At 35.5% G+C, this 15,216-nt stretch overlaps 1 protein-coding gene and 1 long non-coding RNA gene across 5 annotated transcripts in view; both read left to right on the top strand.

The window, feature by feature from the left end:
• Positions 1 to 15,216, top strand: part of LOC5577280 (6-phosphofructo-2-kinase/fructose-2,6-bisphosphatase) — a 126,227-nt gene that overhangs the window by 64,546 nt on the left and 46,465 nt on the right. The gene's annotated exons all lie outside the window — the stretch shown is intronic.
• LOC110678322 lies at positions 8,714 to 15,091 on the top strand. Its single transcript, XR_002501499.1, has 3 exons — positions 8,714 to 8,957; positions 9,383 to 9,385; positions 15,079 to 15,091. It is a non-coding gene; the product is annotated as an uncharacterized LOC110678322 (long non-coding RNA).

The following is a 15,216-nucleotide window of genomic DNA, read 5'->3' as shown; positions in this document are numbered from 1 at the left end:
CGGTTATTCTGCACGCGTTCTGCTGGGCAGTGTTTCGTTAAAGCTCAAGTAGAAGGTGAAGATGCGTCGTGGCCGGACCTCAAATTTTCGGGTGCACGAGTCTGGGCAGCGGATCGGGCTGGTGTCTTGGGGGTTTAGGTTTTGGCTTCGTTTCCTCTTCACTAGAAAATCGTTTTTTTGCGTCGTGACGTCGCCGGAGTTTTTTTTTTCTCGTTTTAGTTTGCACGCGTTCAGAGTGCAATCAAGTTTAGTTTCTCGCGTCGCTGGAGTGGTATTTTCGTTTTGTGAAACGAGCATGCTGATTAAAGTAGCTCCAGCTCCTCAATCAAGGATGGATGAAGATCAATTTGGTGAGCTCGTTTCATGCTTTTATTTCAAATTTAAAATATTTTATGGAACATCTATTTATTATGACAACGGTGGGAAAGTTACTTAAATGAATTGACTTAACAAAATATGAACAGTTCGTCACCGTAAGTGTCGACATAGACTCTTGTACATTAACGTTAAAAAACCCATACCTTTAATTTTACCTGATATTTATCATTTAAAAAAAATAACATTTGAATGGTTCGACCCTAAGTGAGTCGACTTATGGTATGTTCACGTTGTCTTTAGAGTACTTATAGGTGTTTTTTGAACTGAGGTTGCATGAATCGCATCACTTACCAAGGTGAATCCTTATCAAGCAGCTTTGATTCCTCCCCACTAACAAAACTCCTTCCCATGACAACCATGGAGATGCAGAGGTGATCTCGGTCTCTAGTAACAATGGATGTCACACTAACAATCCTTCCCTTCCCCGATGACCGTAAGGATGTTGCCGGCGCCGTTATTGACTTTTCAGTCTGGAGTTCTCGAAAGTGTACATTGAAGATGGAAAGCTACTCCCAAGCTACATCTTTTGGTTCCTTGTGCAACTTCGATTATTCAGGTCAATCACGGAGTAGCAACTACGAATTGTGCGGTCGTCAATGCTTATGCTTAATTAAGAATTAAGCATACTGCATCAGACACTGGAGCAGTGTTGACCAGACTTATTTCCCCGAAATTCGAATTGTGAAGCCATGAACTGTTATAACTGTGCGTTGTATTCCTGAGATGGAGGGGGAGGTGGTTGGGCTTGAGTGTTGCACATGGGATCCGACAGTTTTGATCTCGGTGAGCCGCAATTCAAGTTTCGGTGAAATGATTCGCACTCACTCACTCTCTCATTTCATTTCACCGAAACTTGAATTGTGGCTCTCTGGGATCAAAATTGATCGATTTTGTGTGCAGTACTCAAGCTTAACCATCTGCTTTTCTATCTTAGGAGGATAGAGCATAGTTGTAGTAGTTCGTGGCTTCGTAGTTCGGAAAATGTTATTTTCGGGGAAATGAGTCTGAGCACTGGAGCATTCTTCCGATGGCGTTTCTGGCATTGTTCGGATTGCATTCCTAGACCGAGTGAAATTAATTTATCCATAGACTAGTGGTCCCGGCAAACTTCGTCTTGCCATCAAGTAGGCTGTTGAAAAACGCCATGGAACTCTCCGTGCAAAATGGAAGTTCCGTTCACTCCTGTTTTTTCAACTTTCCCGTTAAGTATCCTTTGCTTTTTTTTATACACAAACACGTCGGAACACTTCAGGAACATAACTATGGAAGAATCATTCTAATCCAGGCCTGCCCAACCTTTTTGAACCGCGGGCCATAACTCAGAAACAATATTGTGCGGCGGGCCAAACTTTTTTTGTTTAATATAGAAGTTTAAAATAAAAATGGTGGGATGAAGTAAAATTTACAATTTTTTTTGCAGGAACATCAATATCTGCTTTTAAGAATATCAATATTGGCTATTGTGATAATCTAGATAATTCTGTGAGAATTGTGTTTATGATTACGGCTAAGTCCAGCTCAAAATTCTTTTAGAAATTCTTCACAATTCTGTGAGAATGTTGTTCAGGATTTTATAAAAATCATTCTTAGAATTCTATCAAAAATTCTCGTAAGTTTCTGCCACAATTTCATCTAGTATTGTTTGAAAACCTTGACCAGAGTTTGATCAGATTGGAGCCCTGGATTTTACGATAATCAAGTAAAGGATTCTGTGACAACTGTCCTTAATATTTCGCAGAACCCCACTATAAAATTATTATAAGAATCTGGAGAATTCTGCCCTACTCAGAGTTCTATAAAAAAAAAATTAGGCACACCTCAAGCCAATTTCGCATACTAATATCCAGTAGTTGGTGATAGTCATTGCTATTGTTCTGTGAAATCCTACTAGGATTCTCTGACAAAATTCCTGTCAAAGTAGTCCGTAAAATTTATTTAAGAATGATGTATTCAATTTTAAAAGCTATTAACCAGCGGCTTGATCTGCCTAATATTAAATATAATTTTTTTCATGTATAAAATTCATGCTCGACAACCTTTGTTCAAACTTGACATAAATTCAATTGTATCCATTTAATAGTGAAGAATGTTATTGGTGAGATTTCTCGTATATTTTTATTTCTCACTAGTTGTCTCGGCTGTTGAATACACTATGGATCGTCCCATACAAAATGACAGCTCCGTCTACTCTCGTTTTTCCGAATCTCCCGGTAAATAACCTGGGATTTTTATACACACAAGCACGTCCAAACCCTTGACGAATAAAACGGAGAAATAATCATTCAAATCCGTTAAACCGTTTGTAAGTCATTTCGTGACATACAAACACCATTCCATTTTTATTTATTTCTCATAAAATTTAGTATTTTTCAAATGGAACATTTTCCACAATTTAAGAAATCGAGCAAATTTGTATGGTTGAAAGTCATGTATGTAAAGAATCTACAAGTATATTTCAAAACAATATTTAAGATACTAAAGATTTGATAATCAGCCTTCATTGTTCAAATATCTAGTTATAGAGCTTCTAGAGCAGTGAAGGGGCCAGATATAAGAAGAATCTTCAAGCTCTTCGCGGGCCGCACAAAATAGAGTGGCGGGCCGGATGCGGCCCGCGGGCCGTACGTTGGGCAGGCCTGTTCTAATCCGTCGAGCCGTTCTCAAGCCATTTCGTGACATACAAACACCACTTCATTTTTATTTATATATAGATAAGTCAATTATGTTGGGAGTCATGCACAAATTATGTAACGCTCCAAGGGAGTGGCGAAAAGCGAGAAAAATCGTGTGGGAGGAAGGAGGGGGGTTTGAAAATGTTAAAATTCAGCGTGGCACAGTTTGTCTTCCGTATTGTGTTAGTATCGAAGCATAATGTAAAGCTGTAATGTGAGTGTAAGTGTGAGGTGTGCAAAAGTTTATTGTGCAAAGTATCTGCATAGTAGTCTAATAAGGTGCACAATGCTCAATATATCGGTTCAAAATTATTAGGAAGAACAACTTAGATACAGCAAAGAAAATTATTTCCTGAAACATTTTTCCATTAAAAACATCAAAATAAGAGTGCACTCCATCAACTTGTTATGAAGTCATATTTGAGAGGTAAACAATCTTTCGCTTTATTATGAATGAAAAATTTAATTTCTTATCTGTCGTAATGTTTTGAATGGCCTCGAAAGTTTACGCAGCTTAAAACGCTAATTAATATCTAGGACAGGACGTGACAGCTCAACTAAGACTGCCCCGTTGTTTTTCAGTCAATAACCTTGACGATGCAAAAGCCAGTGCTACCAGTTTTCTTTTTAATCAAACCTTCTGAACAAATTCAAATATCAAAGCTAATAATTGCGTAGTTTTTTGCACGCTTCATTCATTCAATGCAATAGCAATGTTAGCTTTTTAAAAAAAAATCTGGTTTGCTTCCAAAACCGGGGATACTTTTAGAAGAAATTGAAAATATACCATTATTTTGCTTCAAGTATTTTGTGGTTAGTTTAGTATTATTGGAACAAATGCGCTCATTTGACATCGAATTTTAAAAAGATTTGAAACAAAAAGATCTCATGCAAAATGTTCAAACTTTTGGTGAAAACTCTAATTTAAGAACTAGCAACAAGGCCTGGCTAGCAACAAAGTGTCCTGTTGCAATTTAACTCAACGATGTGAAATGAGAAGTGGTCTTTTTGACAGACAATTGGTTTCGTTTTTGCACTTTTACCTGACACGTCTTGTCTTAGATTAATATATTCACTAAAATATACAAGTTATTTTCCCTTACCCCATCCACCCACTTGTCCGCGATACCTTAGTTCAAAAATGTTACATAACAGATGGATTCTACTTTAAGGTGAAAGGCAGAAAGCTCAGAAAATTCTTTGAAAGTCCTTCAAAAATATGTCTTGTAGTTTCTTTTTGTAAATTACTTCATAGTTTACACTTTTTTCTACGCATTTCTGTTAAAACTTTTCCAGTATGCCATACAAGGGTTTTTCATCAATTTTTTGAATTATTCTTGGATTTTTTCAAAGGATGTTGTCTATAATTTATTCATATGTTTTTCAGGGAATGCTATAGATACTTCTCCAGAAGTTGCCCTAGATTCGTTTTTCAAATTATTTCGAGAGATGGTTTTTGTTATTTTTTTTTCTGAGTTTCTCTGTGGGTTCTCCCAAATTCATCCAAAAATATCTACTTGTTCAACATTGGAGATTGCCATACTGCATCAGATCTGAAAGCCAAGTACGAACTTGAATGTATAGACTGATTTGATTTTTCTTGCAGATGCAGGACTGGCAGCTACCTCATTGTCTAAAAAATTGGAACTTTAGAGACGTAGAACCTGAAAAAAGAGAGCAAACAGAAACCAAAATAAAAACAAAAAGAGGCCAAACGAGAACCACGAAATGCAAAAAAAAATCCTTTGACAATCCGATCACCTATTTGTATAAGAACATTTCTATGAAATTGCTTCGAAGATTATACCAAAATGCTAGAAGTACTGTCAACCTATTTAAACTTCTGCTAGAACCTTGAGATTCTTGTCGTCATTTATTGAGCATTTTGCACCTTATTAGACTACTGTGCAGAAAATTTTTGCACAGTGAACATTTGCACACCTCACACATACACTCACATTACCGCTTGACAACGTGCTTGGATACTATCTTTTCTATTTTTGTTTTGATTTTGCGCGAACGGTTAGCATTTTATTATTGACTTATCCATCGATTAACTAAATTCACTCGATCCATGAATGTAACACGAACATTGCCAGAAACGCCATCGGAAGAATGCTCCTGTGCTACATAACGATGAAGGTTTTAGTTCGTCCTTTAACGTGGAGTACTAGGTGAACCGATAGACAGTGACTAAGGTCTAGTTGATGCAAGGGTTTATTCTCAAATTTCATAACGCCGAGATTAGCCATTTTTGACACCCACCCACCTCCACTTTTTGTATTTTTTGTAATACCTGTAACATTTGGGGACACTTGCCCACCCCCTTCAGCGATATGAAATTTGTGAATGGGCCCGAAGATTTTTCGTTAGGAGGAATACCAAATCGCTAATTACGCCCTGAACCTGCGGAAAACGGATCTGATTCCGAAGACGATTTTGATGATGATCATTCAGGATCCAGCAAACAATAGCTTCTCAAAGGAAAAACTTCCCGATGAGCTTAATGGCTGCTGGCTATTGGTGCCGATTGCAAGGAGCATTCGCGAGGAAAAAAAAGTCTTAGCGAGGTGTAGCTGGCAATATGGTGGGTATTTTTTCTACTCAAATGCTGGACGCTTTGAAATAAACATAACAATGAAGAAGTTATGATGCAATCTGTTTTATTGGTTTGACTGCTTTGAATTATTTTGAAATGTCATAAACAGCTTTCAAAGCATACGCCTGCTGATGTTAGTTGGTGTGCAAATTGTATCTTACTCTTGAACAATTTCATTAGAATCTAAAAATTCGTGCAAAGGTCAATATATTATTCATCTATTTCTTGAAGTCTTCTCTTTTTCTGATCCTTCATTTTTTTTGGTCCACGCTGTACCATCAACGTCAGAGTGAGTGCAGGGAAAGCCGAGTAAGCGATGAAATACGTGACTGAAAACGTGTCTGCCATGAATCAATTTCAGTGCACTCGTGACACCGACCACGAAACGCGATTGTAGGAAGAAACCTGTTGCTCATATTCTGGCTTTCGAGCGGACTCCTCGAATCGTTTGCGACCAACGCGACAATGGGAATCAAATGAGTGCACTTGACTTTTATAAACGGTTACGATATGCTTCGATGGTTCAATTTGGACGATCAGAACGTGAAGATGAGTGCAAGTCAACAAGATCACAAGATTCGTGGACACCAATGATGTTGTCAATTGCATTCCTGATTGACATTATAATTGTTCCGTCAGATTGGTGTCTAATTGCTGTTAGTGCATCACAAGTGATCATTAGTTGGTCTTAGTAGAAATCAAAGCTTGTTTTGATCTAAGTTTCATCAGTAATTTTAGGTTTGCTATGACGGTTTCTGCATACCAGATATCGAAGAATTTTGGCTTGAATGAAGTACACAAAAGCTGTTTTTTCTCACAAAATGGTCAAGTTTGGAGACCTGTAGGCACAGTTTCTAGCAAACCGACAGCCTTGCAATTTGAACTGAATGGCAGAAATAATTCGAAGTTTATTCTGTGAAAAAATGAAACTGTTGTAAATAATTTTGGATTTATTAAAAAATATACCATTTCGAGTAAAAATACAAAATGTTCATATTAAAATATTTTTAAAATGTGAATATTTATAGGAAAGTTTGATTCTATGAATTTGTTCACTTACAAAAAATTGAAAATTTGATTCCTTCCCCAAAAAATTGTACAAAGAAAAATAAATTCCCAACAGGTTTTTTTTGGTATTATTTCCAACATGCAGTTCATATTTCATAACAATCGCAGAACAATTGCTAGAAGCAGATATCCAGGTCTTCAAACTCGATCGTTTTGTATGAACACTTTGTACTTTTCGTTCTTGTAAGTACTGTATGTGATCGTTTCGATAACGACACACAATCTTACGGTTAGAATTGTCTCAGAGAAGGATTTGGGTTATTGTTATTATGCGGCGATCTCCAACCATTTGTCCGTCCAATAAACTCAAGCATGATTTTTCAAATCGGCGTATCTAACACTCGGATGGTTTCGAGAAAAATGCGATGCAAAATATTGTAAAGCATTTTAAATCCTGTTTAAAATGTTTTGCATTTTTTCTATTGCGATGTCTACTAGGGGGAGATCCCCCAGTACCGGACAGCACCCAATACCGGACAAAGTCGAAAAATTGAGAAATCATGATCCATTCAAGATGGTGTATTAGTACAAAAGGAAGCTATTATGGAGACTAATGTTTGCGTAGAATAACACATCCTTGAAATATGCATGTCTTTTTATAAAAGTAGAAAAGTTTGAAAATCTTAAAAAAATTGACGTATCGCCTTAATTTTGAGCCTATTTAGTAATTATTTTGAATATGAAAACATACTTTAGATCACGCAAGCATGTTCGAACATAATCTTTATTTGATAGTATGAATGTATTTTGTACCATAATTGAACTAAATATGGACAAATTACGATTTTGGTTAAGCACCTCCTGTCCCCCAGTTTCGGACAGCTTGATTTTTTATATGATATCTTTGTAATTATTGGACCAGTGTCTCAAAATACATACATTTTTAATGGATTCCGTCGATCATGGTATCAAACATGCGATAAAATTAAGAAGAATGAATATTCATAACAATATCGTAAAATGTGATATTTTCCATCATATATGAAAGAGGTTTTTGATGGACATATTGCGAACTAAGAAAAACTAAAATTGTTCTTGTAAATGTTGCAAATGCATTGAATTGGCAATTATATACTATTCCCATAGTAAACACATTCAATGATGTTAAAATTTACAGAATTCAAGCCATTTTCAGATCGTGTCCGGTATTGGGTGCCACCTTTCAATATCGATCATTTTGGTACTAAAATTCATCATCAAAATGCAATGTCAAAATTCATATTTATATTTTCAAATTTATTTTTGTACACTATGAAAATGATAATATTTATCATAAATGGGTAACACGAGCACATAAAACCAACATTTTTCAAATTATGAATTTAGTGGCTTAAGTGTCCGGTACTGGGGGATCTCCCCCTATAAGTTGAAAAAGAGAACACTGTTTCTAACCACTATTAAACAAATCCGATTTGTTTTGAATTTAATTGAAAAACAGGTAAAATTAGAGAATAAACCCTTTTGCTTTGTGCTGCTCACATACACCATGGATGATTCGTCGATACCATACCTTGATTGATACATACACCTTGCTTGATGCGTCGGTTTGACAGTTCGTTTTGCACATCCGTCACGTCATATACACCAGTATTGTTTTGAAGTTGCACATACACCGGTTTGCAAATTCCCATAAAACTTATTAAACTTAGTCAATTCGTCAGTTTCAACTTTCAACGACAACGAATATTAGTTTCCGAATGTTTCCAATTTCAACTCGACTAAGAGGAGCACCGGACGGAGCCGTAAATAACAAAAGCAGGAGGAGAACAGTTCTTGTGCGAAATTTGGTGAGAAATATTGTCTTGAACCGAATACTGATGATGTTCCACATCAGTTTGCCGACCCGTCAGCTCGCTCAACTGTGGAAATCCAATTCTCTCGATTTCCAACATGTTTAGTGATTTGGAAACAGTATGACGTATCTGGTGTTCGAAATTTTATGTTTTGATTCTACATATAGGTCGCTTTACTATGAGCATATGTACGGTGTATGTGCTAGCATGAAAAATGTTGACAGTTGAGTCGCTTTGCAAACGAAGGGTGTATGTAGCCAAATTAAAAACACTGAGTAAAGTGCACATAGGGCATAATTTTAATTTATTTCTAAAAATCAAAAAATGGATGTAGGAATACTTTTATAGACACAATAGGTAGATTATGCGTTTGTCAAGCCCATGCAAAGCAAATCTCGATTTGTTTATTTTTGCAGATACGTCGGATTGAAAAGTTTGGCTTGAACTGTATACAGGGAAGGTAATGAAGATAAAGAAAAACATGAGAGGGGCACGGCGGAGGGTGTGAGTGTGACACGCCGCAAGCAATTAGTTTTTTATTTGAATTCCACCGTAGCTGAGATGGTTGTGTTCCCAAAGCTTGATCAAAGATTACTATTAGGATTGACTGTTTAACGATAAACTTGCGACGATCGACGCGCCACCATATTTCATATAACGGAGGTTATTAGAACTAACTTGGAGGTGATGTTTTGGAGGTTATTTGGCAATTTGGAGGTTAAAATCACCTCCAAACACTAGCGATTTTGCGGTGGGATGTTGACGTTTGATCACGAATAGAGAAGTATGAGTAGATGGCATACCCCAGGCTTATTTTTGGGAGATAGAAAAAAATTAGACGAAAATTGAGCGGTGGGAATAAGTTAGAAGAGCATGTGAGAGAGAATATAGATTAAAAAGCACACGTTTAGAATATTGCTCACTGTATTCTAGTTGAATCGATAATGATTCTAACGGTTTTTCTTTAGGTTCGGAACTATTTTTACCAATAATAGTGAATTATTCACTAATGGTTAAACTGTCAAATTCGATAAATACGGATAATTGGTATGATTCAGTCTAAAATTTAGACTTCGGGTGATAAGTGTTTCCTACAGTTAACGATTCTAAACGTGTTCAATTCGCTCTTAAGTCCGGATGGAGGTTTTGGGAGAGAACACACGCGTTGGCACGTGAAAGAAGCGTGATCGCATTTTTTCATTTTGGGGTCGAGTTTATTTTGATGATTTTTTTACACACATCATTAGTTTATCTCAGCGCCGCGCCGTGAGCAGACCGTAGAATGGTGTGGTTATGGTATTCGGCTAGAATTGTTTGGCTCATTAGGAAATGTGGAGTGAAAGAACTATCGACTTGAAGTGATGAGAGAATTTAAGGAATACAATATATTGCACCTCTTCTTTTTGGCATTAACGTCCTCACTGGGACAGAGCCTGTTCCTCAGCTTATTAGCTGTTTTTATGAGCACTTCCACAGTTTTTAACTGAGAGCTTTCTTTGCCAAAGTTGCCATTTTCGCATGCGTATATCGTGTGGCAAGTACGATTATACTCGATGCTCTGGGAAGTCAAGGACATTTTCATCACGAATAGATCCTGGACCCGGCCGGGAATCGACACCTTCAGCATGGTTTTGCTTTTTAGCCGCGGACTCTGTATTGCACCTATTGGCCCTCAATTTCCTTAATTCCTCAGCAACGCAATATCAATTTGAAGTGTTAAGTCAAGATTTTCAACCCAACATTTTTTAGAGTAAAAGATAGAAAAAGTTTTTTTTTTGTAGAAGGCTTATGATTTTCTTGTAAATCTGTTATACAGGATTACGTCAAAATCTAGTCAGAGGTTCTTTAAGATTTTGTTGAATCCTGTGCAGGATTCTGTAAAAAATGCCTATGACTAGGCATTGCAAAAATCGTTCTCATGATTTAGAGAGGCCCAAAAAGAGAGAGAGATGAGAAAACCCATTTTTATCGCTTATTTACCATTGGAGTAGGTGTTTTATTTTACTAACACGATAAACAATCCCAGAATATCCTATAGCAATAGGCCCCAGGTTTGGAGCTTGTTTAGATGGATTTTGCGGATCATGATTGTTACAGAGAGCGATGCACCCTAGAGAAACTAGAATTGGCTTCATAAATTTATAAAATAATACATACAACACGGGAAAAAATTCTGTGGTAAAAATAAATGTTTTAGCTGACTACGACCATTCTTGAAACTACCATGGAAATTCAGACCAATTTACTATGTTTGCGGTACACTTCACCGCATTACTGGTGCATTTGACAGAAATAATTTACAACAATCTGATTCCGATTACAGACATGGTAAAATCAAGCGCATATCTGGTCTGCTGAAAATTGACGGTGCGAGCGCTTAAGTTAACCCCCTAAAATGGTAGTATTTACCGCACATATTTTTTTGCGTGAATCATTGACCCCTCTACCGGCAGCTTCATTTTTTACCGCAAGAAACAAATTCAAATCGCGATAACTTTTTTGTTTCTTGGTATTTTTGCACTATTTTTTCACAAATTCTCAAAAAACTCTTCTAGTTTAAGAACTCGTGCCGATATTAATGATTGATGATCTAATTTTTAAGATATTGCGATGTTTCTTGGGTGACCGACATTTTCCATATAAAAAGTCTTAGGCAGCCATTTTGTTTTACGTCAACCTATCGAAAAGATGAAATGTGGGCTATATGATGCTATGTAATGAGGAGCGACTCTAAAAAAAGGTTGAGTATTCTTAGAGATATATGAAAACTGCGATATGAGGTTTTTTAAGATTTCAAGATCTTAACGTGGCCAGCGTGGTACCAGCAACATAAATGCTCAGTAGTCAAAGATGGCTGCACCAAATTGCTTCATTTTTTCACAACATACTCTCATTAATGTATTGTTTGAAATAGTGAATATCCGAATACGTTAAAAATACTGTAGCCTGAGATATACACGTGGGTTATGGTTACGCGTCGCTCCCCCAAGGAATTTCACAATATCTCTGGATCCAGATGACCAATGATCAATGTTGACACAGATTCTAAAACTAGAAAAGTTTTTTAGGAACTTGTGGCAAAATTGTGCAAAAATATCGAGAAACAAAAAAGTTATCGCGATTTGATTTTTTCTCTTGCGGTATAAAATGAAGCTGCCAGCAGAGAGGTTAATCATAGTGAAATTTCCTTTTTCACCATTCCATTTTTTCACAGAGAATTCATCAAAACAACTCTCTGGTACTATTGTTAGTAAGTATTTTAATGCAAACCTTTTAGAAATTCAGAACATCCTTCTGATTTTGCATTCTGATACATTTTTTTTTTGAACTTCTCACATAAATAGCTGATTATCAGTTGAAATGGCTTAACAACTGAAACATGTTCCTGAAATATAACGTTTTTTTCATATATTTTTATACTAGACAAAATTAACGAAAGTTTGCCGATCATCGATCATCATAACCTTTCCAGAACTTTTTAGCAACATACCAAAATTTCCTCTTAACACTGATTTATTTGCAATGAACCTTCTTGTACTTATAGAGCAAATACTAGCGGAAATCGTTAATAAAGTTTGGGAAAATCTCTTGAGATATTTCAGGCAAATTTAGGATGAAACAAAAGGTGCCTAATCCATGGATGATTATAAAAAAATTCGCTTTCATTTCTGAGAGCAGTCCTGAAAATATTTCCATTTAAATTCCTAGAAGGATTTCTAGTAGAGTCATTGGTGAACATTTTGGAAGTATTTCTGGCACGATTTCTTGAATATTTCTTGACGGTAAATCAGGAGATATTTCTGGGCTGGTAGCGACTGAGCCTTCAAAACATTCGAGACCTTATGCTTGAAAAAAAAACTAAATAGAGACCAAACAGGAACATACAATTTAGTTTATTTAATTACGAATTGTAAAATTTATTTCTTTGCTATATCGGAGGTAGCAATTTTAAAACATTTGTATCTTACCCAACTGAACAATAGAAACAAACAAACAAACAAAAAGAGAACCAAGGAAACAAAACCAATCAAAACAGGAATCTGAAGATTAAAGTTTTCATAGGATTTTTTCAGTAAATCCGTCAGGACATTTCTCTATGAAAAAATATCTGTTGAATTACAAGTACCTATCAAGGACTGTTCATTTTATAAAGTGGACACCTTGTGCATGCTATATCTTTTTAGTTTATCAATGAAATCGTAATCGGTTTTCTGTACTAATAGTGTACAATGTTGTAATGATGAAAAAGCTTCCAAAATAATTATATTTTTTTATTTTCCAAAAGGCTTGTTCTTTGAAAGTATCATCTATCGAAAGCCTGCTGAAAATATCAAGTTATTGTTGGAGCAACAAGTTTCTAGATATCATGATCATCATGATAATTTTTTACTGCTTTTTTAGAGAAAAATATTTTGAATTTAAAGGGAACTAATATGAGTTTTTTTTTTCGGTTTAAAGTACGTCCTGGCGGCAGTATTAATATAATATTAATATGAGAAATGACTTTCGCCTTCATAGAGTTGCTTATTTAGTCCTCACATCACATTGAAAGCAAAAAAGAAAAACAAATGCATTATTTTCAGCAGACATTCCAAAGCACAATGACAATCATCAAAATTGGCAACACCGCTATAGTGAAATCGATTTAATTTTCCATATATTATCTTCATAGTATGTTATTCTGAGGTAACCGATATAAACGTTTGGATAAAAACGTTTAGAATTTGCAGCGGATCGAAAAATATGCATACATGATTTTATATGTATGAGATTTTTTAGTAAAACGACCATAAAGAGTAAAATTCATACTTAAGCATGCGATTAAATCTTGCGATATTACTCTCTTTTATACAAATATAGTTTCTTTAATAATCTATACTAATTCTGAACACGCTTTTCATTATACTTTTTTGTTGGGAGTAAAAGGATGGTGTATCAGCAAATTTGACCATAAATGGATATTTTGTGGGCTTCGTAGCCGTGCGGTTAGCGGCGTCAGTCGTTTAGGCGAATTGTGCTACGGAGTGTGGGTTCGATTCCAGCCCCAGTCGGAGAAAACTTTTCGTCAAACGAAAAATTCTTCACTGGTCCATTGGTCGTTCCATGTGTCCGTTGTCTAATGTTAGTTAAGTTCAGTCTGTGCAGCCTATGGCTGAAGACGGTGTAAATTGTCTTTTATCACTAGAATGACCTAGTATCAGAAAATGGTGGAATATTATTGATTTGTTTAAAGCTCTACGTTTAGTAGAATTGTAAATGATAGCAATATACAATTTGTTTATAAAAAATATAATTTTGGTTAAGCGAAAAATAAAGTTAAACTTTGACGAACAGCTTTTTTTAGGAGATTCGGTAAAACTATTTAGTTGTTCAACCAAAAGCATATTGTAAGATCTCATGTTTTCATAATATTGTAGAATAATAGTTGAACGATGCCCAGAAAACCGATTGCGATTTCATCAATAAATAAAAAAGATATAACATAAACGAAGTGTCCACTTTATAAAATGAACAGTCCTTATGCATATTTTTCAAGATTTTTTTTCCAGAAATTTCATCAGAAACTTATTGAGGAAAAATCCCGAAAGAACTCATTCATTATCGATTTTCTTAAGTTATTCCTCCATGAAAATAATACAGAATAAGGTGAATAATTCAAACTGAATATCTTCAGGAATTGCTCCAAACATCACATTTTTCAAGAAAACCCTGAAGTTTATCGATTCTTTCTTTCGATTTCGCTAGGATTTCGTCTAAGATTTTCGTTTGGGACATTTTAGAGAACTCAAGCAATAATTTCTCTGGAAATGTCTCCACTGATTTCTAAGGATTTCCAAAACAAATGTTCAGCTTTGTTTTTCAAGAATACTTTTAGAAATCACTCCATAGATTCATCGTATGATTTCTTCTGAGAGTCCAGCAGAAATTCCCTAAGGAAGTTTTCAAATAATACATCTAGGATTTTTTCAGAGATAGTCTCAAAAACATTTTTAAGAAATTATTGGAGAAATCTTTGAACAATCAGAAAGTATTGCTAAAACAAATCATACAGTAATCTCTGATGAAACTTCTGCAAAAATTTCTGATTAACACTAGCGAGGATCTCTGAAAAACTTCGCTTCACAATTCTCTTAACTTCTGAGGGAAGCATGGAGGTTTTTCATAATGAGATACTTATGGAAGAACATATTCAATTGAATCCCTGAATGAAATCCTGCAGGATTTTCTGAAGACATTCCTGGAACAATACTGAACAAAATCCCTCAGGAAACTAGTGTGGAAATGTTCGCTGTAGAACTTGCTGGAATAGAGATTTAAAAGAATTACTCGAGAATTGTTTGGAAAAAATGTATGTGATGAGATGCTAAAGAAGATTCTAGATACCTATCTAGATACCCGTGAAAAATTCTTGTATGGGTGTCTGGAAAATCCCTGTACAGATTTCTGCAAAAAATCTGGAATAAATCCTTGAGAATTTTCATGGAAGAACTGTTGTAAAACAAGATTTGCTGGAGCATCGATTGAAAAAATCGGTGGAAAACTGAAATTGGTGGAAAAATTACTGGAGGAAACACTGAAATAGTATTTTAGATTTTTTTTATATTCCTGATTAGGTATTATCAGAATTCATTGCAAGTAGAAAGAAAAAAGTGACTTTATACACCGTTTTGGTTAAAAAAGAGACTTTTTAGAGAATTGCACCCAA

Source organism: Aedes aegypti, chromosome 3 (assembly GCF_002204515.2).
Source record: "Aedes aegypti strain LVP_AGWG chromosome 3, AaegL5.0 Primary Assembly, whole genome shotgun sequence".
Taxonomy (NCBI): domain Eukaryota; kingdom Metazoa; phylum Arthropoda; class Insecta; order Diptera; family Culicidae; genus Aedes; species Aedes aegypti.
The sequence above is the reverse complement of the archived record's forward strand: the minus strand, read 5'-3'. Positions and strand labels throughout refer to the sequence as shown.